The 27,829-nt window shown below is 33.8% G+C and overlaps 1 long non-coding RNA gene across 2 annotated transcripts; it reads right to left on the minus strand.

The window, feature by feature from the left end:
• Positions 1-8,297: 8,297 nt before the first annotated feature.
• On the minus strand, positions 8,298-27,365 carry LOC140698153 (uncharacterized). 2 transcript variants are annotated; one of them, XR_012075701.1, is made up of 3 exons: positions 27,171-27,365; positions 19,225-19,352; positions 8,298-8,898 (listed from the first exon to the last, which is right to left on the minus strand). It is a non-coding gene; the product is annotated as an uncharacterized lncRNA (long non-coding RNA). The 2 variants fall into 2 exon arrangements; XR_012075702.1 differs by lacking the exon at positions 8,298-8,898 and adding an exon at positions 16,631-16,967.
• Positions 27,366-27,829: the final 464 nt, after the last annotated feature.

A 27,829-nucleotide genomic window follows, 5' to 3' on the forward strand; every position in this document is an offset into this window, starting at 1 on the left:
TTACAATAATGGAATCCCTAACGTAAACTCAGCCTCAGGATATGTGGATTAGTGATGAACACTGCTGATCATACCAAAAGGAACACAGTTTTCCTGAAGAGCATCATTAATATCTATAAATGAGATCTCATTTCTGAAACAGTCAAGAACTTACAATATGGGCTGAATTGTATTGTCTGTGGACTGGGCTGCCATCACATCCCCTTCCCTTCTTGCATGACTTCTGGCACTCCTTTCTTACACTGTTTTCATGACAGTGTTGGTTCTACCACCACCGCCATTATATTTTAAAAGAGGATAAGTTCTTGACTCACATGGGTGATTTGCTATAAAAATACAATTCGAATAGATTACAAATATATAAATAAATATGAATGTATATAGTTGAATATTTAAGAGGCTCTTCTCTGAGAAGTAAAATGAAATAAATCAGAAACACAAACACTGACATTTACTTAACCTTATTTTTCTAGGCTCTAACACTGCCTTACCTCAAAAAGCAATATAGTAGACAATAGAAAAAACATGATTTGATCTTGGAAACAAGCATATCAGAAGACATCATGGGTAAAAAGACCAGAGACATCTGCAGAACTGTGTGACATGAGGGGAGAGTGAAGTCTCCATCTATCAGTGACACACGCCCCACTGGCTGGCCTTGTCATCTTCCTTTCCTGTTGACTCCATCGCCCACCTTTACATCTCCCCCACCTCCTCAATATGTAGGCAGATAAGTAGGCAAGTAGATAGATGACAGGCAGGCAGACTGGTAGATAGACAGGTAGAGGAATCCATGAATATGACGGCGATGGAGCAAAGTTTTCTTCTTTCTGTTTTACACGTGGGAGCTGAAAGGCAATCAATTTCACTCACTCTCCTTTAAAGGCAGAGAAATTTCACCGCTCAAAGCTAACAATGCATCTTTACTGAAGAGAAGGAAATGGAGTCTTTGGAGTTGAGAAAGGGAAGAATAAACATAGGCTGGGGAGAAAAGAAGGAGAGAGATGGCTATATTCTGAACATCTGCTTTGTGATTTTGCCTTTAACAAACTTTCCTGCTTAGAAGATGACTAACCCGGCACGGCACAGGTGCCCCAGGCCATCATCATAAGTGATTAGGTTTTGATAGAAATGCAGGTCAGACTTAATTAACTCTAAGTCCTATTAGTTTAGAGTGACATCAAATAATATGTGACTCATGGAAGGACCTACAAGTTTCATCTTAAATGTTTGCTCCATCGAGTGATTTTTTCCTGATTCCTGGACTATATTATTTTCCCCACTTTTATTTCCTGTGATACTATGTGTATTTCCATATTAGAATATCATCATAAGTTTATGCAGTCACTTATTTAATGTATCTCTTTAATAAAAAGTCTAAAATCTCTTAGAATAAAGACATTCATCTTTACTGCTGTATTCCAGGTTACAGTAGAGATTCTGGCACATAATAGGTACTCAACTAATAGCTGATAATACAACACAATGACATGGCTCAACTTATTCTTAGTCAAATATAAACGTTTATGTTGTACACCAGAAACTGACACAACACTGTAAAGTGACTATACTTCAATAAATATATATATATATACACAAAAAAATGTTAGCTACCACTTAGAAAGAAGAAGCCTAGCCATTGAATATTTTGTTTCTCCCCAACAGCTATTACAGTGCCTTTGATTCAGCATTTTCCTCAAATATTAATGCTCTGCTGCCTCAGTTCTCTTTATAATTCCTCAGTTATCTCTGTAAAGAAGATTTATCAATTTAGGGTTGCTTATGAATTGAAAATAGAGACATTTCTTCATATTCAATTAATTTTTAGACTTTTTAAGTATCTTGGAGATTAGAATTCTAGCCACTTATTTTTACAGAGCATTTTTATGACACTTGTATTTAACCTATTGTTGGTCTTCTGTCAAATCCAATTATCAGGGATGGAATTTGGGAAGAGTTGCTTTATTAGTGTCTAATATTAGTGGAGAATATCAAAATTTTCAATCAGTCTGTAATAAAAATTCATAGGCCTCGAACTCACACAATCATAGTTGGTATGTCACTTTTTTGGCTGGATGACTTGGAGTACATTTTTGATCCCTCGGAGCTGCTTCTCTCGCATGTAAAGTGAGGGCCAATAAACTTGGGCATAAAGCGCCGAGTCCTATACCTGGCACATTATAGAAATTCAGGCTTTGTGTGTGTGTGTGCATGTGGACATATACACATCTATCAATGCCGGTATGTTATATAAACTGAAGGCAACATATGGCTTTGAATCCTTTTCAAAGAATTGAATAGCTGAAATCAATTTACAAGCTGAAGTCTAGTTTATTCTTTTATTCATTTATCGTTTATTTATACATTCATCCCACAACACATGTTGGTTGTCTGCTGATTTCCTTAGTTACTATCCATACAGCAATAAATAGGCCACCTTTTTTGCACTGAGAAGCTCACAGTTTTGGATATAATCATACATGTAAGCAAATAATTGTAATATCATGACACTGCTAGAATAGAAATAAAACTGAGTACAGTGGGAGTGTGTATCTGGAAGAAGTAGTTTTGTACCAATTCAAATTTTGAATATGGGGCATTACATTTGGAGGTAAGTCACAGAGAGTTAGCCAAAGCAGCAGCACCAAGCAAGTATTTCTTGAAAATAATGATCATATACTCTCCCATGTTTTCTTAGTCAATTAGCTGCCTCTCAGATGTAGGTGAATAGTTCAATTAAATTAATTTTGATCTTTTTTTTAAGGATGAATGATGTGTGAGTGTGTGCATGTGAACATATGGGAGTACACGTTCTTATGCAGCACTAGGAACTGTCTACATTAGGAGAAAAAGTATCAGTGGTGTTCATTATCTGAACCTATTTTCAGAACATACCTATTTAAATTTAAAATGTGCTTATGAAGTGGGTGTTCCCTCGTGTGTATGTGTGTGCGTCTGTCAGTAGTATGAAGAGCTTGGGCTGTCCTAAGACACTTTCAAACATGTGAGCATTGCCTGGACCTAGAGTTACATGCTCTGTTTCCTACATGTCCTTCTGCTGGTGCAGTGTGGAAGTTAAATGTGTGTATCTGAGTGGTGCTGGCGAGGTCATGGATTACTTCCAAAATTCACATCTTCAGCCTTAAGCAGGACCTCAAAATTTCATTCCACTCAATGACTGTGCTAAGAAACATAATGCTTTCTATTAGAGTGTTAAGCAGCCATTATGAAACAAACAAACAAACAACAGTATTAAAAATGATTTCGGGCATTCAAAAACAAACCGTTATAAAAAAATCACTCTTCTATCTTTTAGCCTCCATGTGATAAGACAGTGAACATGATTAAAACTCCGGAAGTGCATAAATAGGAGAAAGCATTTCTCTTTGATCATTTTTACAACATTTTCCATGATTGCTTTTTTCGATATTATACATCTACATAGGGAGAGCATAAGTGGGTTACACTGTAGCACACATCCATGAAAAGAAACTATTCAAGATTCAAACTTCAAAAATATTTGTTCATTATCTTACCACGCATGTAATCAAGTCCTGTCATTGTGCTGAGGGTTGGATGAAAAAAGTCCGGAAGCTCACAGTGCATTTGGAGATGCTGACAATTAAACACACAATGAAAGTGCAGAAGAATTTTCAGAGATCTTAGGCAATAAATACACTCAGATCTGAGTATTAGAAAGATAACTCTGGCCTGAGGACAAGAAGGTTTAATAGTAAAACAAAACGGAAAGGAAAAGCTGAAGTGCAGGAAAGTAACACTAACCACTAAAAGGAAGACCCAAAAAAGCTGAAGGCTGTACACCAAGTAAACAACTCCATCAGAGTTCTTTGGCCTGAGGCAACCATGGAGATATTGCAGAACTAGGGCCAAGTGTAAGGGAGAGTACATACAGCTACTGCGGTTTCCTTTCTGTACACTCAGTATAAGAAGGGGGAAAAAGGATGCAAGACGGGAAATCGACAGAGAACTTCAGAAAATACAAGTTAGTAATCAGAATCTTAAATATTTACCAGATACGAAGCTTTACTTCTTCCCTCCTGGCAAGCACATCCTCACCACATCCATGGAGGTTTGCTACTCGTCAGGACAGCTAAACTCTTGAAGATAAAAACTGTAATTATCCTGTCTTTCTGCTCTCGAAGAATAAATAGATTCTCTGGCTAAAAAGGGGGTGGTATTATTTTAAGAACATAAATAAAAGAAAGAAAGCAGAAAAGAGTCTGTTAAAGTAACCAGACTAGACCCAAGATGGAGTCACTCATGCTAACTAAAACAAAACTTTACTGAGTTTCTATGTCCCACTGTCCCAGAAACAGAAGGCCAAAGGCAACCCATCAGCACTTGTCTGCTCAGCACGAGTTACCCTCCCCAGGCTCCCCGACTTCTCTTTGCTCCAATATAAGAAAAGTAACCCTGCTCCAACCAATCAGCAAATGCCCAGGATAACTTCCTGCTTCCTACTCAGTTTGGTCTATAACAATCTCTATATTTATGGTTCTTTCAAACTTCTTTCTATTTTCTAGACTGGATGCTTCTTGATTCATGACTTGCTAAGTTTAAAGCCAACTAGATCAGTAAACTGTCTGCAGAAAATTTTATTTTAACAAATCTCAATAGTTACAAAGCCAGACCATCTGGAGACTTAGAAACCTATTCTTGGCCTTTAAGAATAAAACAAATGTAATAAGCTGGAGAGAAATGCTAGTGATCTGCATCAGCATTAGTCTTTCTAGACTCATCAGTAAAAAAGAGTATCGTGTACTCTATCAGAGGGAGGGAAGGAAGTAAGATCACCAAGGTGTCTCTTCCCGGCATCCTTACCTTAGGACCAATTCAGGCATCTCACCCTGTCCACACCTGCAATTCACTGGATTCCAATTGCTGGTAGCTACTTTCTCCCTGATTCCTTCTGGCCCAGAGTGGGAAGAATCCTAAGAAAGGGGTTATCTTTTTCTTTTCTCCAACCTACATCCATCCTTTTGTAAATAGTTCTTTAATGGAATTGTCTTCAAATGATCCAAAACCTTGTGCCAAGAGCCTGAAGGAAATATGGGGCAAAAGTTCCCAGGACACTCACCTATGTTTTCATAAAAGTGATTCCATTCTCATCTGTTTTTCATCTTGGGTTTATGAGGAATTCCAAGACTAATTTTAATGAAGTGAGTAGAATGTTCTGCAGCAAATATTACTTAGCAGTCACATATAAATCCTAATACTGTCTTTGGTGTACAGTTTGTGTGAGTATAGTTTCCCTAAATATTTTGTGAGCTCAAATGCTTGTTCCATGAATAAATTAAAAAAGAATAAATCAATGGGTATTTTGCCTAAAAGTTCATGTTTCCAAGCAAAAGATTTTTTAAAAGCAAGAGATCTGATTTTTAGGGTTAACAGAATGTAAAAGAGTATGCTAATTTTCCATTTTCACTAAAATTTTAAGGTAGAATCTTCTGGGTTTTGTTCTGCTTAAACAAAATTTCAGTATTTCAACATCTAGGGAAAGACATTCATTTCTTTTTACTTTCCCATTTCCTTTGCTCTACCGTACTTATTAAACCCAGACCACACCTGTGTAAGAGAAGAGCAATCAACTATTTTGAAATCAGAATTTGCATTGACTGTTTGTAATGAATATTCCGGTCAAGTCCAAAATTAAGGTCTGAGCAAGGTCATCGCACTGAAGTTTCTCTATTCCATTCCTAGATTGTACTGCAATTAATGCCCCTTTGATAACACGAAATATCAACTCTGATTAAAGAACACTTTAATCAGAATGGTGCATTAAAAAGGAAAAAAAAATATGAATACAAAAATATCTTACCAGCTTGAGGGGTGAAGTGAATCGTTTTGTGTTTATAAACAAAAATCTCTTTAATTAAATTCATGTTAAAAATTATATTCTTAATTTATTGTTTACTTTGTGTTCTTATTAAATCACGTTTGAATGGATTTTATTAAAATTCAAATTATACTTTTCCTAGACTATTAGCCCCTTGAGTGGGACTGACAAAGGAATATATAACTAACAAAGCACCATGCAGAGAAGTAACTTAAGAAAAATGTCTTGATTTTAGATAAATTGTGGGTTGTCCTTAGGAGTCCGAAGAAATTAGAGAAAAGCTGTTGTATTGTAAAAACTGGCTGCCTCTAATCTACCCCTAGTAATCGAACAGAGATTCTCAGAGAAAGTCAGAGATTGGGGAACCGAGTCTGTTTTTGATAAGAAGGAAGTGATTCTCGTAGGGTGGAAATCTGTCTCGAGCACTTTTCCTGCTCTCCACTTTGGTTTCTGCCAAAAGAAAGTGGTGGCAGGAAACACAGACACAGGAAATTGAAGTAGCAATGCTATAAAAAGCTCTTTGATTGAGGATGATGGTGGCACAAAAATAGCGGGACTGTGAGCAGTAAATGAAGCTAGAGAAACTTAACTAAATGCCGCAGCCCCAGAGTGAAGCGAACGTCCCAGAATGCCTTACTGAAGAAGACATTTATCAAAGCTATAGATAAAATCAGAATTTGGAGCAAGTTGGTTATATTGTTATAATAATAATTGTACTAAGTAATAATTTTTCATGAGTTTTAATCATTTTATGATCAGTTAACTAATATTTATTGTTACAGGTATCAGGTGTAGTTTTTTTTTTAATTAAAGAAAAAGTTTTGTGCATTGTTTTTGTCTAACACCTAATTTTAAAAAAGGAGTTGTTTTAAACCTGTGAGTTTAGTTTGTGCATATTAAACACATTGCCTTAACTATGCTTTGGTTTTAGAACGTTTTAAAACATCTCATTACCTATTAAATGGTACAAATTTTCTTCAAGCTGTTACCTCTTCAACCTAAACCGCTAAAGTGATAGAAGTAATTTCATAGTTATAAAGGTCTCTGCTAAGTCAGTCGAAATCATTCTTTTATATATAATAACTATATATAATGTAACTATTTTTATAACACTTCAAAAACACAATCAGGATGCATTTGTTATATGTTCAGTATATTACATTTGGGAAGAAAAATAAAACAATAGAAGATACACAATGTTTAAAAATGAATGTATAAATTTTCAGACATAGTAAGTTGGGCTAGTTTGAAAGTATCTTACAATATCCTCTCAAACTGTCTTAGTCAACATGCTGCTCTTCTGTCCATAGAAAATATGAAAATTATTCATCCCGAGTGATAATTAAAGAAACTTTGAGTTAGAAAGAGTAAAATAGTTTAATTACAGAAGGTTCATGATGCAACATGACTACTAGTAGCATAAAGTTTAAATTTGCTAATATTTTAAAGGGGCTTTATTTTAAAGGGCTTTTGCTACTGTGGTCTATGTAGTATTGTTTTCCTTCCTTGCATGACTTCATTATTCCTCCAACACATAATCATAGTGTTTTTTCTTTCACTGAGCTCCTGAGTGGCTGTAAGGCATCAGCGTTTGCGATGAAGTCTCCTTGTAGACATCTGAGCCCTCACTGTGAGCGGTACTGCAATGCGAGCTTGCCTCCCGTGAGCCTCAAGGCCACGAATTACTCTTTTTGAACTAAAAAGATGCTGCTCTTTTCTTTTGAGAACAAGATTCATACTAGGATTCTAAACAGTATAAAACTACTTGAAAAGCATTATTTCCTAGTCACTTCCATGTATTTATCACTCTGAGATCTGAACAAACGTTTTAGATATAGTTCCTGTGATTAGATCCACAAAGTTTCCCGGCCAGGAGTAATATTTAGCAACTGCTCCAGAAAAACCCTTCTCAGAGTATCCATCTCAGAGGTCAGTGATAGCTCAGCAGTGACCACAACAAAAACTGGAAGGACCCAAAGGTGATCATTGATCAATATTATTTCATTTTATTTTTCCAAATAAAGACCATTAGAAAACTACCATTTTTACCTTCATCAGTTTTTCTTAAAATGAAAGGACAATATTAACTTAAAAATGTAGGAAGAAAATAATCTCAATTATTCTGATTAGAATGGATTTAGCTTATGAAAACTTGCTTCTTTTTTTTTTTTTTTTTAAGTTTAGTATCGTATCTCTGCCAGGAAATGTCTTCATCTTAAACCTAACTTGTGTCTGTCAGGAGCAGAAAACTAGGAGAAACACTGGGGCCTTTCTGGGATTGCAGAGAACCTCATACTCTTGTTGCCAGTTTCTGAAATGTTTAATGGATCTGAAAAACCAACTGATAGAACACCTAGATAGAACTCTTATCAATGAGAGATCCTCTCTATGAAGCAGAGATAAAACCATTTTTATAATACATTGAAGAATATCATCAAGCTGCATCTGTTCAGTTTATATTTTGGAAGAAAAGTTAAAAACATAGAAGATATACAATGATTAAAGAATAAATATTAGAGCCACGCTGGATATGTCTGGGCCGTAGGTGGGGGATGTCCTGCCATCACGGTAATTAGACTAAGAGAACAGGTGATTGCAGTGTGGTTTGATAAAGGAGCTGATGGAGCAGGAGCAATGGATTTATTATAGGAGCTTGCATGCCAGAGAGCTACTTAATTTAGGATTATGAAGGTGCTTCCTTGTAAGTTTCAAAAGAAGGATTAGTGCCGGCTACCCCCAAAATGGGAGGTAAAATGAATTCCAGGTAGAAGGGACATGAGCAAATCCCTGAAGCTCTAAAAGAGCACGGTATGCTTGAGGAAAGTAGATGAAGTGTTTCATGGTCAGCCCTAGGAATTAAACATTCTTATGACTGGAATCTGGCAGATTAAATCACACGCTCGAGACTTCAGGTGTTCTGCTCAAGTCGATGGCAGGTCAGGGCAGCACCCATGTACTTGATTGGCTATGAAGTCTTCTTTCACTTTTGTGTTCCCCCTTTGGCTTAGTTTGTATGTGTTTTCCTCATCACAACAAACCGACTGTAAGAAGAATAATTAAAATAAACCGATTATTTAATTATGATGTTGAAAAAAATCTAGAGAGCATTAATAGATAATCGAAATAGTGTGCAGGAAACCAGAGCTACACTTGCCATTCAAGCACCCTTATGTGCCAGACCCTTATCGGTAAACTGTGCTCAGTTCTGGATGCCAGCTTGAAAAATATACAGAAAACACAGTAATTAAGAACTGAATGCACACGTTTTGGAGAAAAGACCTTAAAAGTGAGAACTAGTTTGCAAATATTTCTTCCCCTTTCATGTCTCAAAGACTCTGCTTCCTCTCAGTTGACAGCACCTCAGTGCAGAGTAAGACATCGTTGGGATGCTTGACCACAGCAAGAGCGGAGGTTAGTATTCTCCCTGGGGCTCCCGCTACCTGATGACATTCTGCATGTATGACAGCACACCTTGAACTTCCTGGCCTCTTTAGCTATGTCTATAGATTACAGGATGCCCTTTCAGAGGGAAGCAGCTTGTAAGCAAAGGTCAGCATGAGGTTATTTACTACATGAGAATAATACAGAAGGAATAACAATGACATTGATATAAAATATATAGATTATAAAAAAGAATTTGATCAGCAATCTCCACTAGTGACGGAAAATGTAATAGACAAATTGCAAAGATTAGTTAAATAATATTTGCTTGACAGTGCATAATATGAAAATAAGAAACACTGCTCTAAAAATAATGAGGCAGTCTACCCAACTTGTAAATTTTTTGCCAGCTTGAAAATGTGAAAAAAAAATTAAGCTAAATGATTCCAAGCATTCACATTAAAATATTTGATAGCCTTTTTAAGGAACATTTCAATACATTGAATTTTTTATATAGGGTATTTTTAATACCAAGTATTCCTGTGACTAAGTAGATTTGTTATGAATTTATGAATATGTGTACCTACCTATCGACTATTCATCTGTATAAAATAACCCTATCATAATTACGGATTGATGTTACCCCCAAAAATTCCCTTTTACATTTAATGTAAAATGGAGATTCTTGTCTATCTCCCTCTTTTTTCTTTATTTCATTTTATGGCTAAATCCTCAAAAGGGCAATGAATGACAACCAAATTGATTTTTAGTTTCAAATCTGTTAAATAAAACATCTGGCAGCATGTTCAGGTGCCAGTGTTTGGGGAAATTTCTACTATTTTAGAGGTCATTGTAAGTACCATGCAAAGTGTTAAACCCAATGCATGGAGAATTTTTAAGTAGATTATATATTTCCCTCATGATTTGTTTCTGAATATAGCCTGAGTTTTTCCTTAGCTAATTACAGGGACTTAGCAAATAATAACAACAGCAAAAGAAAGTGACTAAAATAGGGAAGAAAACAAAACAATCGACCTTTGCAAGGTAACTTGCAGCTAATTACACGAGACTATTAAAACTTAGTAACAGAATTCATGCCATAAACATCTGCGGCCACATTGTATCTGTAATGGAATAGGATGTCACATAACTGAGGTTCATGATAATGACTCTGTCAAGAAAGCATTAAATTATATTCTGTTTTCTCTATTAAAGAAGCTGGGAAACATAGAGTACAAAGTATATATGTATTCTTTTCAGGCTGGTATTTTAGTAATTAATCTTGTGCCGTAAGATTGTGCATATTTTCTAAGTATTGTGGATTGCTAAGATTGTATTATGTTATTAAGCCTTCATGCTTAAAAGCACTTAGAAGGACATTTGGCAAAACTTTGTGGTTAATAATAGTTTGAAGGATATTTTCAATTTCTGTGAAATTTGTATAATTACCAGTGGAATTACAAACATATTGGAGTTTTAAGAGTATGAATACCCCTAGTTACTATCTTGAAAATGTTCTCTTTTTTTTTCAGTTTATTCCTAGGCAGTTTTTATTTATTTATTTATTTATTATTATTATTTTTTTTAACTTGAAAATGTTCTCCTTGTGGATAACAGCAGGGAAAGCTAGATTCGCTTCTGCATTCAACAGACATTCTTTGAGCACCTTCTATGTGCCAGAAACTAAAAATAATAGGGTTCAAAGATGAATAAGTTACACACTTTGTCTTACATCAATAATGCTCCCGTCCCTGGAGTGGTAATGGGGAAGGTTCTAGGAAAGAAACTCACATTTAAAAGTAGAATGTTTTAAAGGGCTTAGGAAAACCCATAAGGCATACATGAAAATTGAAAACTATTAAGTTTCCATGCCACTTGAAAATGTTTTGCTGATGAATTCGCCCTGATTGAAAAGAAATTATCTTCCATCACCTTCAGGACGGTAAACACTTCTACCCTTCTCAATTGAATAACCTTTTCTCTCTTGTGGATTTGTCCTTCTGACCTGTTCAGAGGTACTGAGAATAATATTGAAATCTACTACGTACCTCTAAAGTCAAAATAAATATATGTCCTTTTCTAATATTACATATATGATTGGCAATACATTATATTAAACATTTTATCATATAAATTTTATGGCTACAATGACAAAAATGAGGTGACCAAGAAAATATTTTAATGTTTTTATTGTTAGTTTATTTTATCATTACTAAATATTTTTGTATTCTAAAAATGACAATCATTATGGCACACCACGCATCAGACAATTTCTCAATTAGGGAAAAGCAAATCTGTGACTCAGAAATCATGTAACACTTTAAAGAATTGGGATTATTTTAGGTGACATTTTCATATAGAAGGCTTTCTGTTTCCATTTATTAGAGTGTAATTTACACATAAGGATACTGATAACTGTGCTGCAGTTTCATTGTTTAGTTTAAATGTAATTTTTAGAATATTTATTACTTAGAAGATATTTGGTAATATTTCCTTTAGAGAACTTTTCCATGGAAATAACATATCTAAAACTATTTTACATATACATATATAAGAACACACTGAAACTTAATCATAGGTCAGATAACTTTTCTTTTAATTGCTAATTAAAACTTGGAATGAAAGCTAAAAAGCTTCGTTTTGTGCTACTTTCTAATAATTACCATTAATGTGACTACATTCTTGTTTAAAGCTTATTCAAATTAGCTCATTAGCCAGCATGGTTACTTACAAACTTCAAAGAATGAAAAAAAAATCAATTTCATCACATTTTTATAGTGATCTCAGGGACATGGCAAGTAAATTCATTACCGTCTGTGTCCATAGCCCTCTACAGTAGGGCATATGTGTCATACCAATTACTATGCAAATCTCCAAATCATTCCTGCATTAATTCCCTGGTGACACTGAAATCCTATCTGGCTTAAATAATCAGATGGGAAAATTTTATTCTTGAAATTAATAAGACAGATTTAACTGGCGTTAGAAATTGTAGACAGCTAATAGTGTCTCTTTTTCAAATAGACACATTTTAAATACAACATAGTTAAATTTACATTTCTCAAAAATTAAGCAATGTAAAATACAAGAAAAGTACTAGATAACCTACTATATTAAATATGCAAAAATTTTTTAAAATATTCATTTATAGTTACAATAGCAAATAAAAAACTGGTGCTATGAACATACTTTTGTCAGTGTTCTCTCAAAGTAAACTAGAACTTAATGGGGATCATTTTCAGTTTAATTCAATATTGATAAATATATTAGTAGAAATAACTTAAAGAGGATTTGATACGCTCGCTTTTTAAAATGCCAAGTAAAGGATGGCTGTCAGACCTCCCCAGTTTCATTCGCTCTTGTTTCTCTCATGCTCCTGCAAAGGTTCTGACTTCGTCCCTCCAGTCCATCTCCCATTATGATCAGACCACAATATGTCGCCTGGGCCTGTTCTGTTCTCAGCATATTGTGTCCTCAGCACAGAATTATGTCTCCTATGATTTCAAAAAAATATCTGGGGCTGATTTGTGGTACTTTCCTACTAACTCTCATTTCTCTTTAGATTATCTATGGCAGGCACCTTTCTTTGTTTATAAGTGCAAATAGGCAAATACTCCACTATAATAGCACTTTCATTCTCTCTGTGACATTTCTCTCATCATCACACCCAAACTGCTTTTCAGCTGCTGTGACTCATTAGTGCAGTCATTCAGTAGTTAATGAGCATCAGGCCAGCCATTTAGAATACAATGCTGAAGAAAGAGACAAAATCCCTTCCCTCGGGAAGTTTCCATTCCAATGCTAAAGCAGAGGAAACGGAATAAAGAAATAGATACAGATCTTCCTCACCTTCGGACAGGGTTGTGACCTGATAAACAAATCCTGTAAGTTGAAATATCTTAAGCAGAAAATGCATTAAATACCCTTAATCTACCAAACATCAGAGCTTAGCCTGACATACCTAACAATGCTCAGAACACTCATATTAGCCTACAGTTGGGCAAAATCATCTAACACAAAGCCTATTTTAAAATAAAGTGCTGAATATGCCATGTAGTTTATTGAATACTGTATAGAAAGTAAAAAGCAGAATGGGGGTACGGGTACAGAATAGATGCTATGTGTACTGGTTGGTCACCCTCGTGGTGGCATGGCTGACCGGGAGCTGTGGCAGCCGCTGCCCAGCATCACAGGAGAGTATCTGCCACATTTCACCAACCCAGGGAAAGATCACAGCTCCAAGTATGGCTTCTACTGAATGTGTAGTGCTTTTGTGTAGTATGGGAAAGCGAAAAAAATCATAAGGTGGAACCATCGTAAGTTCAGGGACAATTTTATATAGATTCCAGGATAGCCTTTTGTGAGGTAAATGCCTTGAAGAAAAGTTAGGCAGGATACAATTTTTGTGGAAGAAGAAGCTCTTTTAGAGAATTAGATAATTGGAGAAGGCTTCATTTACCACAAAATCTGATGACATTAACAGGTGAAAATATTATAGACCATTATATTTTCTTTGATTCTCAGAATTTCATTATCAATAAAAATCAGAATCTTTTAATCGATTGCCTGTTCTTCAGGTATTTTTTTTTTCAGATTTTCCAAGTTTCATATTAAGGTGTATGTTCAGTTTAAACAATTATACTACAGCTTTCAAATAAATTCCAAAATCTTTACCAAGGAATCCAAGATTCAAAAATGATGTTTAACCTCCGCAATTCTTATTTCCTCCCATCACACACATGCTGATCCATATCAATTACTTGATGTTCACATGGATATGCCATACATACCACTCCCTTACTCTCAAGACTTTCTCACTTGCTTTTTTTTCTTTTCCTCAATGCCTTTCTTTCAAATATTCATGTGACTCTCCCCCAAATCCATCCCCATTTATTTCAGTTATTTGTGGCTGCCATATTATCATATTTAAAATAGAAGTCCTTCATTTACACACACATACATATTCTTTTTATATTCTTTTTCATTATTGTTTACTACAAGATATTGAATATACTTCCCAGTAGGATCAGTAGTTAATCAATTTTATACATAGTAGTGTGCATCTGCTAATCCCAGACTCTCAATTTATCCCTCCCTGCTTTCCTCCTAGTAACCATGTGAGTCTACTTTCATAAGAAAATAAACAAACAAATAAATAAAATACCAATCCTGTCAAACTCTGTACTCATACACTACTTTAAATAAATTTTTTCATAGTACTGAGAGCTACCTGGTATCTCATATCTGTTATTACCTGCTTCATTAAAATACACCCTCTGCTGAGCCAGGAACAGAGTCATTCATGAATAGATACTAAATGACTTTTGTACCCACTGTCATTATTTTTCTGTCTTCTGTGGTCTTAGGGGTCTGTTTTAGATCTACCTTTGTAATTGTCAGTTCAGGTTGTCATAACAAATTATCATAGAGTGGATTAAACAACAATTTATTTTCTCACAGTTTTGGAGGCAGGAGATCTGAAATGAGTGCGCCAGCGTAGATGGCTGAGTTCTGGTGAGCTCTCCTCCTGGTTTGAACACTGTCATCTTCTTGCTGTGTCCTTATCTGTTGGAGTGGGTAAACTCTTTTGTGTCGTTTCAATTTTAAGCACACTAATTCTTCAAGGGCCCCACTCTTATGACGTAATTACCCCCTAATATACTCTGTCTCCAAAGACAGTCACATTTGGGATTAGAACGTCATTTGAATTTGAGGTGGAGACAAAATTCAGTCCATAGCACTCTTCAATCTTCAAATTTCTTAGACTGAAAAACCTCACATTATAATCCTTAGCAATCTAAAGAAGTTTTTTCCAAATGATAATTAAAAGCTGTTATATTTAAATACAGTTTTTTAAATCAAAAAAACAATTGTTAGGCTATTCTTAACCAGTTAGTGGCAAATTTAACTGAATCTTGCCTAAATAAAGAACTTCATAATCTTCTACTCACACACAAAAAAACCTAGAAAGTATTTCTCTTCACAAATACAAGATAAAAAATTTCAGATAGCTGTTCTTTAGTAAACTGTAGATTTTTATAGGTTTTCAACCTTACAATAATATTTTTTTAAAAATTATAGAACAGAACTATTTCTTATAAAACAAGTTTTCTGCAGAATAAAGTATGTGAAAAATATTTTCTCTAACATAAAGTACAATTAAAGATATTCTGCTTATTTTTAAAAATTTCTAAAATTAAAATAAACAATACATAGCTTATAATATGTAACCAACAGTAGTTAGCTAATAATATTGAAATAAAATAAGTCTATTTGGAAATGCCTGATTCACAATAGTCTATTTAGTGAATAGTCCCTTTGATCCAGTGTAAAAAAAAGAAAGTATTTATTATCAGCAAAATTCATAAGTAGTAGTATTGAAATGAAAATAAATGCAATAGGTTATAATACATTTTCTAAATATCATAACCTGTTCTTTGGGTTGAAGGGTTTTCCTTTTTTCTTAATTTAATTGTTTTTTTCCCTTTCTAGTCAAAAAAATTGAATTCTGTTAAATTATTAATCATTTACAGAGGTGAATTTTGTACATATATATTTCTTTAAGTTCAAGTAATATAAACCTGCATTTTTAGTCACTGTAATTCTTTTTTAGTTACTGTAATTCCTTACATTACCTCAGAAATGTCATTCCCTTGACACTTAATCATGTCAAAACAGTGGAATGTATGTCACATTCTCTGGGTGGCAAAGGTTTCTACAGGAACAACATGGAGCCATTGTGACATTTTTCTAATTATCAGTCATCTCATTTCGATGTAAGTGAAGGGCACTTGTTAAACATGAACATTCAGTTAATTTTTGCTATTCTATGTTGATTATACAACAAGAAAAATGTGTGTTAAATGTTTTTACATTTATTTCCTACTAGTCTCTAAATGGCTTGTCCACTATATCTGCCTTCAGTGTCGTCAAAGACTGGTGAGCCCAGGGAATTTGTTTACTTGTTTGCATTTTTATCTCCAGGGCAGACACACAGTACATGCTAAGATAATTCCACCCCAATCTTTAAACATTCCTGCATATCTCATAACAGAAGTCTTTCAAGGAATATTCTCTTTACTATCTAATTTCAATGACACTTAAATATCAATACTAATTTGAGGAGAGAAATGGAAGAAATCTATGTCAAGGATAACTGAGTCAGTAAGATTGTGGGTGGAGAAGATTTGGAAGGGACAATAGCACTGTTTATCTATACTATGTACTTATTTACACTATGGGAGCAATAAAGCATACCTTGTTTATTGAAATGCCTCAGGTTGGAAAATTTTGTTTTCAAATAACAGAAACTCAATCTAAACAGAATTGAACAGTTAAAGTAAATTTTTAATATAGGCATCTGAATAGCTTAAATAAGGGATCATCCTGTAGCACAGTTTACCTAATTTTATTTGTTTTGCTTCTAAGATACATAAACAGGATTCTTCTCACATTGATAAGATGACTTCCAAAAGCTTCAAAGTGCTGCATTCTTCCTTGTTCACTTTTAGGAGAAATGTATGTTTCTTATGCAGAAGAATAAGGACTTTTTCCTATTCAGAAGCCCATACCAAATATCTCCTTGGTTGGATAATTTTTATGCATCGCTGTCATGATCAGCTGCAAACCATTCACATGTCCACGGGAAAAGGAAGTTGCTGATTGCTTTAAAGCTCACATCTGGAGTTGTAAGGAATGGAGCAGCCCCAAGCTTGAGATGAAACCCCACCTGAAAAACCAGGGTTTTGTGGCCAAAGAAAAGGGAAAATGAATGTGGAAGACCAAAAGCAGAACATGCCCACTACTGCAGCTAGAGTGATATTCACATCGCTGAGAGCATTATAAAAGTGCAAACTCAGAAATCAAATGATCTTAGTTCCAACAAAGATTTACTAATTTTTAAGTATAAAACATCTGTTTGCCTCAATTTTTACATCTGAAAATGAGGATAATGATAGGATAATAAGACATGCAACAACGTTTTATTGTGAATTTTAATTTAGTTTAGAAATGTAAGTGCTTAGAATTGCCTAACACAAAGCAAATGCATAATAAATGTTCATAGTAATAATAATAATTGTTATTATCATTACATGTATATAATTTCCACAATGGGCATATATTACCTTTGTAATTAGCAAAATAAACATCATAATACCCATATCTAAAGTACTATTGTCAGGATTAAATACAGTAATAATCCATGCATTTATTTCCATTATAGCAGTTGTTTTATAGGCTTGTGGTCATTTGTTCAGTTGACACTAGATAGTTTATTAAATTTCTTTGATGACAATGTCTCTATTGTATTTATCTTTATAACCCCAATGACAACTACAATATTTATTATGTAGCAGATCCTGGTCAAATGCTAATTGAAAATGTTGACTTAAAACAAATAGACTGCCAATTATTTCTCTAGCTAAAAAAAATAAAATTAAATTAAAAAATAGGTTTATTTGGGATTAGCAAAGAATTGTCATTTGGGTCTGCAACCATGGTGAGCCACTTGCAAGTCTCCAGCAAATACGGAGAGGAGAACCCTTAAAGAAGGGAAGAAGTTGGGAGGGCTATAGTAAACAAAGGATCCATGGCTTTTCATTGGCCGAGTTGCAACACTCTCTCATTGGCTGAGCTCTTGCCAAGTCCTCTTGGGCTCTGTTATCTATTAGGGCATGAGAGCTCCCCCTTCTGGTCTCCCAACTCTATTTTAATTGAAATTTCTGTTTATTAATTTTCCCAAAAACAAAAGAAGGGAAGAGAAATAAAAGAAAGGACAGAAGGAACAAGAGAGGAAGGGTGTTGAAAGAGAAAAATGGTTTAAAAATTTGAGGATGTAGATGCTTATCCTGAGGGAACTCTTCTGAGAGGTCATGAGAAGTATCTGTACACATTTTCTGTGCTGTCACATGATTGCACGTCTTCTGGGTGTACTTGGGAGGCTGAACTTGTAAGGGACTAGTAAGCAGAAATTTCAGGTAGGCAGTTATGTCAGCATGAAACAAACAAACAAAACAACTAGCACAAAGCAAAGTAAAAACTAAGGGCTATCCAACATGGCGCTTTTCCTCCACTACTCAGCCTGCTACCACAGCTCAAGTGGGGAGAATGTAAAGCGGGTTTATGAAGGTCACCACTGCACATTGGAATGTAATAACATTTGCACTTTTAATTTTTATTAAAATCTTTTTTGAGTTAGAAAAATCTTGAAATCTAATACTTAAAAACCAAAACCCTTTTCTTTAGGAAAAATTATTGCTATTAGTTTTTTTTTTAATGCTAGAAGGGATTTATCACAAAACAAAATGCAAAAGAATAGAATACTTGCCTTCTCATTCTTTTTTAATAAAAAAGAGCTGATGCAAGAATTCTGCACCCTCTCTCTATATTTGAGGAACAAAAGCTACATTTCACATTTGCTCTACATGAGGCAATGAATAAAAGATCATAGATAAAAGAAAACCAGTAAATCATCATTTGCATTGTATTGATGTTTACTGAGGTATAAAATCCCCTAGAATTTAGATGTGCCTTCACATTGTTATGAAGAAGGTGCTTTCCTCAAATAACATGGGATTCAAAACACACATTTGTGAGAATTGATCTGAGATGAGTGCTGTCACAAATCCCCGAGAGAGAAAAATACTGCTGAGTTCTGTTATACCATGAGAGATGTAGAATTTTCTATATTTTAAGGCTTTGTTTTTTAATCTCACTTTATTATTTTTGAAAGACACATATACCTACACATAATGGCTAATTTTTAAGAACATTTTTAAATAGTAAAATGTGAAAATAAAATCGGTAAACTTCTTGATTTACTAAGAAATTAAATGTACAGATTTAATGTCTTTTGACTTGCAATTTAAAGAAGGATATTATTCTCCAATTTTTTTTTTCCAGTCTTGATGTTGAAACTTCAAAAGAAAGTGATCAAAATTAAATCAGAGTCAACGAACATGACAGTCATTTAAAAGTGTATTTACTAACATATTACCAGTTTATAGGATTAGTATCTTCTAATGCTTTTCTCCCAATCCAAAGCAGAAAAGAAGCTTACAGTTGATGCGTGACATTGCTGTATCTTGGTCTGTTTAACACTTAAATTATAGAGCTTTATTGGGGGAAGAGAAAAAGAGAGATTGTTACAATGAAGTTGAGAGTGGGGTAGTAGAAGTTTTGAAGGCATAATTATGAGTCAAATTATTCATTGAAGTTTTAGGAAATTGCCAGGCCTGAGAATAATCAATATGGACGAGGAAGCACATGAAGCAAGGGACAGTGTGTAGACATAGACAATAAAAACAGTAAGAACAAGAGTGGAATTAAGGATTTGGTAGAGTTGTAAAATTTCAGATTTGAGAGAGGTCCTAGAGAAATGTTTTGCATTGTTTTTATTTTATGAACTCATTTATTGAAGTATAGTCTACTAAAAGTCACATATCATAAGAATGCAGATTGAACTTTTATAAATATATAGAACTGAGTTCATTGTCACTAGGATTAAGACAGAGAACATCACAACCTCTCAGAATCCTTCCTGTGCCCCTTTCAGTCACTAACTTTCCCTAAACGTGTCTGAATGTTGTCATATTAGCTTATTTTACCCTGGTTTTAAATTTCATAATTATATTTTATTAAGTAATATTTTTGAAATGTATCCATGTTGTTTTAGGTAGTGTAACTCATTCCTTTTCATTGAAGTATGATAACCTATTTTGAGACATTCTTCATTTTATGCACATTTTAGTTGTTTAAATTTTTTAACTTGTTATATCTGGCTGATACAAACATTCTTGCATATCTTACTACTGGACATAGATACTCATCTGCCTTTGGTTTATACCTAGGACTAGAATTTACCAATTTGAGCAAGAGACAGAGAAATGAATTCTAATTCATTCGACTTAGAACCTATAAACTGTAGGCTGTAATCACATTCTTTAGGAAACAACTGGGTTAACAAAAGACAATATTTCCATTTAAATACAAATTGATATTGGTTATTTCTAATTTTATTATACTTTCTAAGAGTAAACCAAAGTAGATTTACATTTTCCAGTGTTAATTATTAAATAAAACTAAATATTATTGTGAATACATTGCTTTGCTTTTCTGACCTTATGATATTAACTTTTCATCAAGTTTCTTGATCTAAAAGTAAACAACCTGTTTAAAGAAAATAGAATTGTTAAATTTAAATAACATGCCTATGTTTGTGGGATTTTCTTCAGTGCTTTTAATGGAGTATTATGAAATGTCAAAGTAAAACTATGAATAATTTGGCATTAATTATTGGATACTTAATTCCTATGGATATGTACTTTATCTGAATACCAATTAAATATGGATACAGAGACAATAGTTAACCATTAATATTTATTAACAGTTTATTCTATCAGCAAGTTAGCAGTTCCCTTGGTTATGTTGTAAAATACTAAGAAAAAATGCATTCCCTTATTTTCTGAAGTGTGATTATAAAACAGGCTGTAATTGGACACATTTATACCTTACAATTTGTAATATATTATAAAACTAGCATCTTTTATTATTCACAAGTTATCAGAATGGTATCTTAGAGTAGACATTAAAAAGAATATTTGTCACCAATGTCCTTAAACTCAGAAATTAGAGGAGAACATAATTACTTTTGCACTCCAGTTATTCAGAAAAATATGATATAATGAAGACACCTTGATATCTAGCAAAGGAAAATAACATTTAACATCCATTAGTATTGCTGTTATAAAAAAACACAGAAAATAACAAGTGCTGGTAAGGATGTGGAGAAAATTCAATCTTTGTGCATTACTGGTGGAAATATAAAATGATACAGCCCTAGAGGCAAATGATACAGTGATTTCTATAATAATTAGCCATGGAATTACCATATGATCCAGAAATTTCACTTCTGAATATACACCCCCTTCCCAAAATTGAAAGCAGCTATTCAGATAGATATTTGTACACCCATGTTCATAGCAGCATTATTCACAATATCCGAAAGATGGAGGTAGCCCAAGTATTCATGGGTGGATTAATAGATAAAACATGGTGTATGTGTGTATATATATATGGTTGAATATTATTGTCTTAAGGAAAAAAAAATTAAAAATTTAAAAATTAAAAAGGAAAATTTAACACATACTACAAAATAGATAAATTTTAAATTTATTTTTTATTTTTTAAATAGATAAATCTTGAAGACACTTTGCCTCAGTCTTTCTCACCTACCTTTAGCCTGACACATCTATATTTTATTATCCTATCCAAATATCTGTGTACTCTTTTGCCAGCCACTAACTGTAATATTGAAAACAGAAAGTGGCTCCAATAATTGACAGACTAATAACCTTTATTATTTGATTATAGTTTTACAAACTTTGAGTAAGTTGAATTTCCTTCCCCTTATCACAAACCTTGTTTAGACAGCACAACCCTTTACTATTATTGTGTATTTATTTTTAAACACCTATATAAGTCATATGTGACTCTTTTGGTTGAATTGCATGCTCTGGGGCATCTTTGTCCAATGACCTTTTGAATACTTGTTGTATATGAAAACAGGCTTCAAGGTAATATATTGTTGGGCAAAATGAAAGTAATTGTTAAGACTATTTTAGTGTAGCATTCCATTTACATTGAGTATAATTAATATTTTATCTATTATATTATTGTCAAAGCAAATTGTAGTTTATCTTTATTTTGAAAAAATTAGAATGGGGAAAACATACTTTAAGAATATTTTGTGGGAAATAATTCTGCTGTTGAGAAGTATATTTTATTAAGTTCCTTTAAATTTAAGCAATACAAACTAAAATCTACTCATGCATTAAACATTTTTAGCTTCCTAGTATGTACGGTGCTGTGGTTGTCCGTGAGATAATGTGAGAAAACTCAACTGCCAGTAGTCATGCATAATTAGAGAATTATGCAATTTGAGAGCCTGAAGCCATCTTAGCAATTATCTTATCCAACACTCCTATTTTACTGATGTGAAACAGTTCTCAGAAAATTTAAGTGATTCAAGTTAAGAAAGAATCTTATGGTAATATTCTGAGTGTTACTTATTAAAATAAGCCAGCATTTCCTGCAGAATTACTTATATGTTTATGTTTCATTAAAGTATCTTGACAGTTTAAGACATACATGCACGTAGGAAGTATATAAAGCAGAAAACTGTTCTATATGTAAAAGGTTTTATTTTATTTTTTTAATCTTACAGTATTTCTGTAGAAATACAGCAGAATTACGCTGGTTTAATGTTTGGTTGTTCAACAGTGGGTAGTAGTGCGCTCCATACCCACTCAAGTATTTTTGTTTTAAGAACTGGCATGGTCAGGCTTCCAAGTTCCAAGCCAGCTCTGGGGAGAGCCGTGCACGACCAAGCAATTCCTCCGTTCATTTGTCACTAGTCTTTAGAGCAGGTCTTGCCTTGTCATCCCCTGTCACATTATGAAGCAGATTTTTCTATTAGTGCAACCTTTCCAAAATTGTTCTCAGTTGTGCATGCTTGTGTTTGTGTGTATGTATGTATGTTTCTTTCTGGCTTCTGGAAGAAAGTCTCCAGTTCATGATTATCTTTGTTGCAGGATTTGGTTAAGAATTTTATGACGATCAGTGAACACTGTCTTTATGTTAATCAATGTTTCATGTGTCCTGAATTAGCAGAATCAATGCCAGCAGCACGTGAGACTATGCAGCTCACCATCTCCCCATTCATGGGTGATGGCCAAGTAATCTGATCTTCTGCAAGGAAACATTACCTTGGAACTCAGACTAGGTTCAAACTTTTGTGCTGCTATGATATATAAAGCTAACTTGTAAAAGACCTCAGAAAATGACATTCCTTTCACTATACAACAAAGCTCATTCTCCTTCCTGATACCTCTACCTCCTGGTTTGCTTTGGATAATAACCGAGCTATCATTCGTTGCCCTTCACTGGTTGCCACAAAGGCATCTCCTCTGATATGGTTTTATCATCTTATTTCTTCTTCTCTTAAGGTTCTCCTTTCTACTTAAATTATTTTTAACTCTTTTAATTCCATTGTTAAAGGTTGTTTAATACACTGCCCACAAATCCCTTTTAACTCATATCAACTTTTCTCTTTCATGCAGTTTCCCTGATCCTCTCTACCCATCACCTATTCACTGAAATAGTAATTCATTCCTTTTCAGGACAAAATGAACTTTAAAATAGGCAATAGGACAATAAAAGTCACAATAATAGAAAAAATGTATTAAATTAAAGAAAAAAAGTGGGTCAAAAAGAGATAAGAGAAAAGATAAATAGAAGAAAAAATTGACACAAACAGATTCTAAAAAAAATCCATGTATCTATAGATAATCTGTATATTTGTTTCTAATATTTTAATTCCTCTTTGAGAACGTAATTAGTTGCATGATTCGTGATCTCCATGAGATAAAAACAAGACTGCTCAGAAGCGGAATTCTCTCAGATTGAAACATGAAAGTAATAAATTTTTTATTTGTCCTCACAAAAAGAACACTATAATTCAGCAAATGGAATTTCTACAACCCATTTGTAATTAGTAAAAGTTGTGTACAATGTACGACCAGAGTTTTAGAGACATTTCTGTTAATGTATGGCAGTATCGTAACATCACTCAAAAATTCAGAAAGCAAAACGTCTAAGGAAGGACCAAAAGAAAACAATTCAGTCAAGAAACTCCAAAAACCTAGTCTAAAGCGGAGGAAAATGATAGTATCCAGGTGTGAGATGGAAAATGCATGCCAGCTTCATTCCTCACTGATGACATCTCCACTGTTGATGGCACATGTCTTAAACTGACTGTTAAGTCCTTTTACCTGGGTTCATAAGTGGCCCCAGGGAACCACTTGGTAATCAGCTGGTCACGGAATTTGAGAAGAGGCCTGGATCCTATCAGTTTACTCAAGCCATAGATGTTCTGCATATTCTTCAGGCATTACTCCACAAATGTCATTTTTCTTTATTGACCTTGTATGTGTAATGAGAGGAAGTGACAAATACCTAGCACAGCTATTCTAAAATGGTTTTTAGTAAGGATTCAGTTTTATCAGTCTTCTTTGTGAATGGAAACAACTTTCTCTTTTCCAAAAGCAGCAACCTAAATGAAAAGATACATAATATATATAGTATAAAGCCACTCAACATTGCTTTTGGGTGTAATAAGAAAGTAATTTCAGTACAGTGTCTTAAAATCTTATGGAGTTTTTTCTTTCTTTCTTTCTTTCTTTTTGGTAGGGAGGGGTGGGGGCATTAACAGACAGTTATAGAAGTCATATGTAAATACAAAAATGCAGAAATCAATCAAGATTAGTCAAGGAAATTTTAAAGAATAAAAGGAAGAAAACTAGAAGAATCATACTCTACATATGAAGACCAAAAATAAAGCTACCTTAATTAGGTCAGTATGATGTTGATTGAATAATTTAAAAATTGATCAGTGGAACAGCTTGGAATCTGTCACACGTCTATGGTTATTTAATTTATGATAAAGATGATGATGAAGAATAGTGTGAAAGGATGGTATTTTCAAGAAATGGTGCTGGGCCAGATGACTATCTGCATAGAAAAAAATTTAATCTTGACCTCTACTTCAAAACATACACAAAAAATAATTTCCAGGTGGATTGTGGATCTAAATTAGAAAATAAATTAAATTAAGAAGTACTCTAGTCATTATAAACTACTCTACAGATTAAGAGCTACTCTACTCAAAAGTCATCACTAAGGAAGTGAAAGGTAAATTGAGAGTGGGAGGATATATTTGTTATGTATCTGTCTGACAAAAAACACAGTATATTGTATATAAAGAAGTCATAAAATTCCATAAGAAAAAGGCAGACAATCCAGTTTAAAAACATGCAAGAGTTGAATATGTACTTCACAAAACAAGATATTTAAATTACCAATAAGTATATTATTCATCAAGAAATTTCATTATTCATTAAGAAAGTCAGTGCAAGGCCAGGACTAGTCTATGGCCTGGGCACCAAAGTTAAGGAGGCATTCACTTTTAGAGTCAAGCAAACGTCAAGTATAAATCGATACAATCATTTCGGAAACTATGTTTTATATCTATTCATACATATTCCTTGAGCCAGCAATTCTCCTTAGATACACACCCAACAAAAATAGGAGTACTATGTTCACAAAACAGAAGTACATGAATATTTATAGGAGCATTATTTGTAATAACCAAGACACTCCAAATTGCTATCAACAGAAAAATGGATAAGGAAATTATGATAAAGTAATAAAATTGAATACTATACAGTAATAAGAATTTGAAGTAGGGGGAAGGGTATAGCTCAGTGGAGTGTGAGTGTGTGCCTAGCATGCATGAGGTCCTGGGTTCAATCCCAGTACCTCTGTTATAAATAAATAAATAAACCTGATTACCTCCCCACACCAAAAAAAAAAAAAAAAACAACCCAAAGTGTAATGTGTGAACTTTGATTGGACTCTGGTTCTAAACAAAAAGCAGCTATAAAAATTTTGAACTACAACTATACATAGGAAACATGATCTTATAATGTAGAGGGATGAAAGCCAGACACAAAAATATATGTGCTGAATTATTATGCTTATCTACATTTCAAAAACAGGTAAAACTAATCTATAGCCGGGGTAATGATCAGCCTTGAAAGGGAATATTCCTGGAAGGGGCCAGAGTGGGTTCTGGGATGCTGCTAAAATTCTGTTTATTGAAAAGACTGCTGATCATATGAGTGTGGAAGTTCGTTGATTTATACACTTATCATTAATGTGCCTTTTAGCTGCTGGCATTCAATTTAAAGTATATACCAAATAAATGAATAAACAAACAAACAAGTCATATTAGAAGCACTTAAACATAAACTAAACCGAGGGAGTCTCTTAAAGCCTGGAAGTAATTAATATTTGAAGTGTCTCTACACAAACATCTTGACCAATAAGACTCAATATGGATGGAGGCATTCATATGGCCTGAAATACTGTCATAGGCTTCATCTACTTATCTATTCTACAGACATCTTTGTTGTCAGTTTTTCAAACTTGGTCCTTCAAAGTTTCTAAACGTGCTAAGTTGACACTAAACCAGATTAGTCACTTAATAGACAGTAGTATTGTTTATTCATGGTCATTTTGCTTTCACTTCAATTACTTGTTTTGTTGTCAAAGTTTGCATCTTAAATATCACAGTTAGATGTTTAGAATGACAAGGAGTAAAATAACGTGTATGAAATACACTCTAAAATATATGAAGAACGGTTTTATAAAATACAAGAACTGTGGAAAAATAGACATGTCAATGTAAAACCAACTGATTTCTACACCGTATAATGGAAAATAATCATCTCATATTCTGTATAGTAGTCAATGCAGAAGCATCCTATGGTTTTCTCATATTTAGATAAAATTCATTTAGAATTAGAATTATCATCAGGTAACCTAGGATACCAAAAACCTACTCTGATTGTTGACACAATTTAAAGGAGATAAATTTTTTAAATGTGGACATAGGAAAAGGGAGTTACTAAAAGATTCTTTAGATGTAACAAGCGAACCACCAGAGGTCAGAAATCAAAATACAGGCTCAGCTAATCATAGAACAAAGAATGGAGGGGGTTAACGTTTTACATAAATTATATAAATCACAGGGACGGAATAGCTCAGTGGTAGAGCACATGCTTAGCATGCACGGGGTCCTGGATTCAATCCCCAGTACCTCCAGTAAAACAAACAAACAAACAAACAAACAAACCTAATTACCTCCCCCCAAAATAAAAAAAATTAAATAAATAAGTAAATAATGTAAATCAAAACATGTGTATTTGAGAAAATCAAGTCATTTTTCCCTTAACCTAGTTTCCTGTGACCATTAATAAATCTGTAAACAGTGTTAAGAAGGTGTTGGAGTTGTTTTATCTCCTCTACCTACTGGAATCACTTTGACGGATCCTAAGAGGGGAACACAGGATCTTTCAGTTCCTTAGCAATGCTCTTCAGTTGAATTGGAATTCTAGCATTATAACAGCCTGTCAGTATCAAAGAATATTTCCTTCTTCATGGCAACCAAGAAGGTTGAATCCACTTAGTATAAAGGGTAAAGAAAGACATTGTCAAGACAGACACATGAGCCTGTGTAAACTAAACAGGCTAGGAAGTCTTGATCTTGGTTCTTAGAGACAAGACTCCCAGGAGATAGATTACCTGGACAAAACCAGTGCTCTAACAGTAGCTCACCACAATTAGAGAATTAACGTGTAACCCAGATTTATGCGTGGGTAAATGTTTAATAGAGTAATTTTATAACATTTATCCTGTAGAAGAAAGCATTCTTTGTCTTATCCAAATATCTTTTCTTTTTTGTTTTCTAATAGTTTATACTACATTATAATTGACTACACTGAACTTGAAGGCTAAGATTAATTCTGTCTATTGTAGTTTCTTCATATAGCCTACTATTTGCCACATAGTAGGTGCTAAACAAATGTTTAATTAATATTGTTGAATATTAAAAAAACTCTTAGTTTGAATAATTTATTGTACTCAAATAACGATAATTTCAAAGCAAATCAATCTTCTTATTAGTTACTA

This window comes from Vicugna pacos, chromosome 1 (genome assembly GCF_048564905.1).
Source record: "Vicugna pacos chromosome 1, VicPac4, whole genome shotgun sequence".
Lineage (NCBI taxonomy): Eukaryota > Metazoa > Chordata > Mammalia > Artiodactyla > Camelidae > Vicugna > Vicugna pacos.